This window comes from Chaetura pelagica, unplaced genomic scaffold (genome assembly GCF_000747805.2).
Source record: "Chaetura pelagica isolate M959 unplaced genomic scaffold, ChaPel_1.0 scaffold31, whole genome shotgun sequence".
In the NCBI taxonomy this organism is placed as follows: Eukaryota; Metazoa; Chordata; class Aves; order Apodiformes; family Apodidae; genus Chaetura; species Chaetura pelagica.
In genome coordinates this window covers 3450300-3457790 of record NW_009952481.1, presented here as the reverse complement: position 1 = coordinate 3457790, position 7491 = coordinate 3450300, and the positions used below count along the sequence as shown (strand labels likewise).

Here is a 7491-nt window from a genome sequence, read left to right as displayed (position 1 = left end):
CACCGCTCCCCCTGCCACGCAGCTGGTGTTTGTCCCCAGCGCCAGCGGCACCGGCTTTCCCGCAAGGTCAGCAGGAGTCTGGAATACACAGCAGCGACCTGCTCGGCACCCGTGAAAGGCCGCGGAGCTCCAAGGCAACGGCTGCAGCTGGGGCACGTGTGCAGGGCTCGCAGCGAGGCCTCGGGGGTGTCAGGACTGGCTCTAGGTTCACCCGGGCCCGCAGCTGCCCTGCCACGGCCGCACACCAGCCCAGCAACGTCGCTGCCACCCAACTGAAGCCGCCTGCAGATCGTCTGGCCTGTCCCCGAGGCGCCGCAGCTGATGCACGTCCACAAACCAACTCTGCTTATGGTTCATGAGAGGTGACGCCTCACGCAAACAGGGCCCCCTCCTCCGAAGTTTCCAGCCAGCAGCAGTCCCATCAGGTTGCTCCTGAAAACCCTTGGGCAGCACGTTGCTGTCAGTGCTTTAACCTTCGGCTCAAAGTGACAATTTCCAGCTTTTTCTGTCACTGTTCCACCTTTAGCCAATCCCCTCCCCCAGCAGCAGGTGCTTCTTAAAGCTCGGAACAAAGCAAAGCTTAAAGCCTTAAATGCTTGCATCTAATTTATGTACTTTGCACTACCATGTGCATTTTTCATAAACTAACCAAGACATAAAACACATCTGGATTAATTAAAAAAATACCATTTTTGAAGTATTGTTTTCTGCAAGCTATACCTACTCAAAATATCCCCACTTAGGATGTCCCATGGACCTCACAAAAGCAGGAGTTTGCCTTGTCCTACAGGACTTGTGTTTGTCTTAGACTGCAAAACATCAACAAAAATATTCTTGTTAACAAAACAGTGGAGAGGATGAGAATAATTTCTCACCTGAAGTTTACATTACTGCAACTGCATATGAAGTATAGCTATTTAAGTTGCCAAACATCATTGCCAATACACTTAACATAATTTTTTAGTCATTATTTTTAATTTTAGGAACTAAGTAGTACTGTACCTCTTGCCCTTTCTTACCCTAATCAAGTACAACAGGAAAAGGAATCTGCCTAGGAAAAGGAATGAACTTCCAACTTCTGTGGTGCACTTCCACTCAAAGTGCACAGCTATTGGGAAAAGACATTTAATTACCATTGCTTATAAAAACAAAGTCCCTAATCCTAATGTTATGTACAGGAGTACTTTAGGAGAGGGCTGTACACAAATCTATGGAAGAACTTACTGGACATGACCTCAGCCAAGAAAACCTCAATGGACTCAGGATACACAAACGAGAGCTATCTCTATCTTCCCCTCCTCATTTTTATTAAGAGTTGTTCATGGTTCTTGGAAAGAAGGAAATGGAAGTTTTCTTTGTTGGACTGTCTTTCAAGCTTTTTCAGTTATAAACTGGTAAGTTTATATTCAATACACATTTCCTTAAAAATATAAGCATCTATATACAGACACAGATATTCACACACCTTCTAACACTGTACTGCTAAAGCTGTATTTTTCAAGTGTGTAGGCCTGACATTGCTTATTCCTTCTTCGCTGATAAGGTAAACTTGGAATATTTACCCTCTTTTCAAGCTTTGGCTCCACAAGCTGAGGAAAACACAACTTTCTATTTCACAGTACAGATTTCTGACTTAGGTTTCCTAATTTCTTTTATCCGAGTTATTTCTAGTAGTTCTAATTCAAGCATTCCACCTTGTATTTTGTAATTTCAGCCCTGAGCATAACCTCTCTGAGCATAAGATCCTGTTTCACAGCCAAATTCCACTACGATTTCAGCAGAAGTTTCAGATTACTTCTCTGAGTGCATTTTGTATACTGAATCTTTAGTGCATATATCACTTTAAAAAGATTATGACATACTTTATGAGCAGTCACACTTACTATGTGTGATTAAAGAAAAGTAATCCAGAAGGTTTTCCACTTTCTAAGGAAAAAAAACCCTCCTGTGATATTACACAAGTCTTTCCCTCAGCAGTTTCCTATTAAGAACCTGATGCTTCCTGGTGACTTTGTGAACCATTACATAATGTCTATTTATGTTACTGCTAGCTCACAGGATCAGATTCATAGTGTACACTTAAAAAACCTCAGTGGGTTATAAAACAAGATCGCATCTCTGTAAGACACGTGCATCAGATTTCCTTCAAAATGATACAGTAATAAATTCAGATTAGATCCTTCAGGGCATTTTGAACATTAATGATTTCTGTATCCCTAACTGGAAGGAAAAGAAATGGAGTCATAAAATGCAAATCCTGTAGCAGAGGGGAAAGACAGAAAAGCTTTAGTGAAACATTAAAAAGGTTTTTAAATAGGAAAAGAAGCTTCTCCATGCCTGTTCACATTAAGATTACAGAAGAATAGCCAAGAATGTCTGGAATGAAAACATACACTGTAATACAAAACTTTAATTTCGAATTAAATAGTACAGCTACTCTGTTTGTGGAAAGTTCAATGCATCTAAAAATAACATAGACAAAAATGGCAAGCTAGCATTCAGAAAAATAAATCTTGCATATTAACTTCTTCTATACAGACGATCTCCAAAATATGGTAAGAAGAAGAAAGCACCATAGACCATCCAATGTCAACAGTCCAACTCTTTAATGTTCAAGATGCAAGCTCTGCTGCTTTTACAGGACTGCAGAAGTGTAGTTTAAACACAAGAGTTTAAACTCCAAATAATTTGGACCTCTAAATCTTTTGCATCTTCTCTGAAAAGGACCAAAGGGGAGAAAATAAACTACTTGTTTTGTTTTGTACGAGATGGAAGTAAGATTTTTCAGTGGCAACCTTCCAACCTTCCAGTTTTTGTAAAATCAGAGCCTGGACTGGCAACTCGGTGACCACCAGAGGTCGGGACACAGAATAACAGACACTTAACAGCTTTCCTGCGAAGCAGAGTACGGACCATGTTAACAAAAGCTGGGCTTTCATTTCCTGAAAAGGTAATTTAGTACTTAGCAATCTCTTTGTAAAAGCTCTTGAGAGGAAAAGCTATCTTCCTACCTGGAAATTATTTCAGGTAGCTACAAAGAAAATATATTAATCTGCTTATCAACCTTCATATTTTAAGGTGAAATCACTAATTTTTTTTTAAGCAGTGAACACAAAGACCAATTTTTCACAAAGATTTTATGTAATTTAAGAAAAAAAGGTGTTACCTTTTAACAACAGGGTTTAGACATCAAGCAGTGACCATAACAAAAGTGTTAATAGAAGAAATAAAAGTAATTTATTAAACCACAACTGGAAGTTATTAGTGTTTAGAATACCAAATTGCAACAGAAAACACTCCCCATCACCTAAACCCAAGCATAACACAACATTATGCAAGTGTGAATGCAAACTCAAAACACATCATATACACATGAGAAATTAACTAGTCAGAGTACAGAAGCAAAAATACTGCCAGGCAGTACCTCTTAATTTTTCTTTCCTGAGACTTCAATAAAATTAGTGTCCATACTATATGCTAATCCTCCCTACCTCAGCCAGTTTCTTCATTCATCTTTTGAATTACTAAGCACTGGCCACCAAAACTCTTAAAGAGCTGTCCCTCGTTCTGCTTATCTCAAAACCTGTTTCCTACCAGCTCTACTATTTATAACCAGAGAAATCAAACTTTACAGATAGTAATTGCTGTGTGATCAGAAACACGAGCTTGCATTTTTCATCATCCACATTCAAATCTGCATGCTAAAACTTCTCTTTGAAGAAAAAGCTAATGCTTCAAAATTGTTTTTGGCCAAAGGCGTGTGGTACAAAATGAGGCAATCAGGCAGTAACTAGAAGAATGTAAGCCCTTTTAAGGCAGCTACAGAAGGCAAGTGTCTGATGAGGGAACAAACCCATTACAAAAATCTATTTTAAGAGTTCAGAAAGTGAACTATCCCCCTTGGGGGGACAGATGATTCACTCAGAAGGTAACAGAATAAATTTACCTTGCAAAAATGAAGGCCTAATTTTCTAAAGCCAGTATTTTTTCTTAGCATCTTATTTTTTCATTTTATAAAGAGAGTAAAATACAGTAAGGATAATTTACCAAAAGGCTCAAACAGCCACTACATTAAAGAACCAGAACAATTCTCAAAGAAAACTATCATTACTGAAAAACAGAACATGAAATCCTCAGTTGTAGCAAATACTCCCTTTCCCTCGCTGACCTGTTATTTGGGAATTCAGCTGTAAAAATAAACTTGCTGCTTACTTTGAAGGTAATGCTACAGGTGGGAGAAGTTAACTCATTAAGATCTGGTGGAAAAAAAAATTATTTCTATTAGTGATTTTGATTTATTTCGAGGCTGAAGGACTTGATTAAAAGTGCATAAAGAATTATACAATAATTAAAATATATTTTCATGTTCAACTAATCTACCTCTTTCAGGGACAGTTAGAGCAGCCTTCCAGTACTTGAGGGGGTACAGGAAAGCTGGGGAAGGTCTTTTAGTGGGGGCATGGAGTGGTGGGACAAGGGGTAATGGCTTTAAACTGGAAGAGGGGAGATTTAGGTTAGACAGTAGAAATAAATTCTTTTGGGGGAGGGTGGTGAAACACTGGAATAGGTTGCCAAGAGGAGTTGTGGATGGCCCCTCCCTGAAGTGTTCCAAGCCAGGTTAGATGGAGCTTGGAGCAACCTGGTCTAGTGGGAGCCATCCCTGCCCAGGCAGGGGGTTGGATCTCAGTGATCTTTAAGATCCCTTCCACCCCAAACCATCCTATGAGTCTACAAAAAGAAACTGATCATGAGTATCTGAAGCACTGGCATCCTGACTTGCTCACAGCACAGCTACATGACCTCTAGGTGCAAATGGTAATGAACAAACAAGAACAAGCTGTGTTAGTCTTGTGTGAAGCTCTGTTACCTATGATCATATTTCAATGTTTATAAAACTCATCATAAACTGAAAGAAAGTACAGGCTCAAAGGGGTAACACAGGAAGAGATAACATTGTTAGAAATAAAACGTAGTGTTGTTTTCCTATCTTAGCATTAGAAATGTAGTGTTGTTTTTGCACCCTAGTGTTAGGAAGGTAAGTTTGTTTCTGCCCCAGTGAAAAGAAACTTAATGGTGACTGAAGAGAGAAGGGAGATACCTGGGCATTCCAAGGACACTGAGGTGATTTATGGTCTAAGAAACTGAAGGACTTAGTTGGGCTCCATCTGGGGGAGCTCAGATATCTGAACATGGCATAGGCCAAGATAAAGACAGAATAAAGCCATTCCTGTTACTCCCCAGGACAGAATGGCACCAGATGGCATAAATCATTCTGGTGATTGGGAAAACAGCCAAAGGAACAAGAAAGGTAAGAAGTAAACCAGCATCAGACAGGCTGTAAACCCCGGACTACCCAGCCAGTGGGGAAACGGGAACTTTGTGCCTGGAACAGGGAATATAAACAGTTATTCACCTTACTATCAGGTGTGCCTACTTGTTTAGGCCACCCATTCTTGCAAGAGTGTAAATGAGCTGTGTCTTGCTGAAGGGTCTGTTAGGGCCTGTTTCTCACAACATGAAGCCACTCATGCTCTACCAACCTGTTTGGCCTATTGCAGTTTTTGCAAGGGCTTGAAAAAAATCTTCTCTTGTTGTCCTGAAAAGTGGGGACCATCACCCCGTGTGCAATAAGCCAATTCATACCAAGTCAAGCTATTTGTTTTAATATCCACTTGTGCACAGAAAATGGAGCAGGGTGGTATTCCACAAAGCAAACTCAACTTCCCAAAACATAAGGGTCACTTTTATACACAGAAACATGTAAAATTACTTTAAATATATTCTATCACATGCATATATACATGATTGGTTAACCAATTTTTCTGTTTCATTTAAAGTCACAGTTTGTAAAAATCTCACTATGCAGGCTTTTTGCTAGTAGGGGTCTGTCTAGGCTATGAGTGGCTATTTTAGTATACTTATAGCTCTTTAATATGCTAATGATATGTCCCATTAGTCAGTGTTTCCTACCCTGTGCTCAAGGCACAATAGCCAAGAGAAGTTGTGGTGAGTGCTCCTTTCCCCACTGTTCATCTGTCTTGCAGACTCATGTCTCAAGGACAGGCTGCTGACTACCTGGGACATGTTTTTATCTAATTCTTGCCGTTTCAGTGTAACACAAGCTCTTTTTCTTCTGCGTGCCTCTTTGTTCTTTTACTTGATTTTCCCTCCCAAATTTTACTTATTTGAATTAATAACCAACATCTCTCTGGCAAAGTTGGGAGCAGAGGACCTTTTTCCCCACCTGCCTTCCAAAGAAGTGTCCATTTTTATTTATCTCAGGAGCTGCTGCAAACTTGTTCAGACAAACTGAGCCTACAGCACCTCTTCAGGTCCTGAGACACCATCACTGAATTAAACTTCAGAGCACTTTGAATGCACTGTGTTCTGCTGCAAGTGTGCTGCAGAAATACACACAGCATTTTCAAGGGTCTTGATGCTGGGATTCTTTTTTTCTTGTTGGGTTGGTTGGGTTGGGTTTTTTTTTAAGATTTTTTTTTAAAGCAGGTGTTTCGAACATGAGCAGAAATTTTTTTTTCACCTTCTGTGAGGGCCCTCCGGACCTACTTTGGGAAATGGTGTGAAACCCGATTGTAATCCCTGCTCGTATGCATCCCAAAAGGCCTGCCTGGAAGAATGGAGACTGCAGGAATGGCCTGCATACGGCCTGGGGCCTGCATAGATGAGATAAGGACAACGACTGACAACGATCGAGGGGCAGGTCCACTCCAGCTGCTCACACATGTAGGGCTCAACCACACTACTCGTTGTGAAGTCGATTCTAGGCCTATAAAATAGGGGGGCTGCAATGATGGGCTTGGGGAGTTTCATCAACACTGACCACAGACACCGACCCTCCCCCGTTGGCTGGACCAAGAACGGTGATTTTCCTGTCCTCGTCATCTCTCTCTTTCTGCCCTCGCCTTCTGTTTAGGTTGTTCAATATTAACTCCTACTAGTGTAATAAATGTGTTATTTGTTACAAACAGACCTTGTGTGTCGCTGCACCTGAATCTGATCAAGGGGGATTGGACGGTCGAGCTGTTACTCGGACCATTATACGTTTACTCTCTCTGGGAAGAGACCAGGTCTGAGAAAAGGATTTTGGGCCTGGCTCCTCTCTGAAGGAAGTCTAGAAAGCAAGGGGGATCCGTCCTAACCTCACTGGGCTGCCCAGTGTGAGCTGTGACACGTGCAGGCCTGGATCCAGCCGCCCCTGGCTCCTCTATTGCAGAGGGAGTCCAGGTCTGACCTTCCTGGGTGATCAAATCCGGGCCGTGTCACCTCCAGCGCCCAGCGCTTCAAACCTGCGCTGGGCCTCGGGCTGGGGGAAGCCCTAAGGCCCCCCCACCCCCGCAGGAAAGCGAAACCCGAGTTCCCCGGTGACAGAAAAGGGGAACCGGCGCTTTCCTGAACAGCGAGGGCTTCAGCTGGCGCCCGGCGCTGCGGCTTCGGGATGGAAAGGCGCTCCGCGGGCGGGCAGCATGGCCG

General features: G+C 42.1%; 1 protein-coding gene across 1 annotated transcript in view; it reads right to left on the bottom strand.

Moving 5' to 3' along the window:
• The window catches only part of ZFR (zinc finger RNA binding protein), a 55601-nt gene that overhangs the window by 47035 nt on the left and 1075 nt on the right, over nt 1–7491 (bottom strand).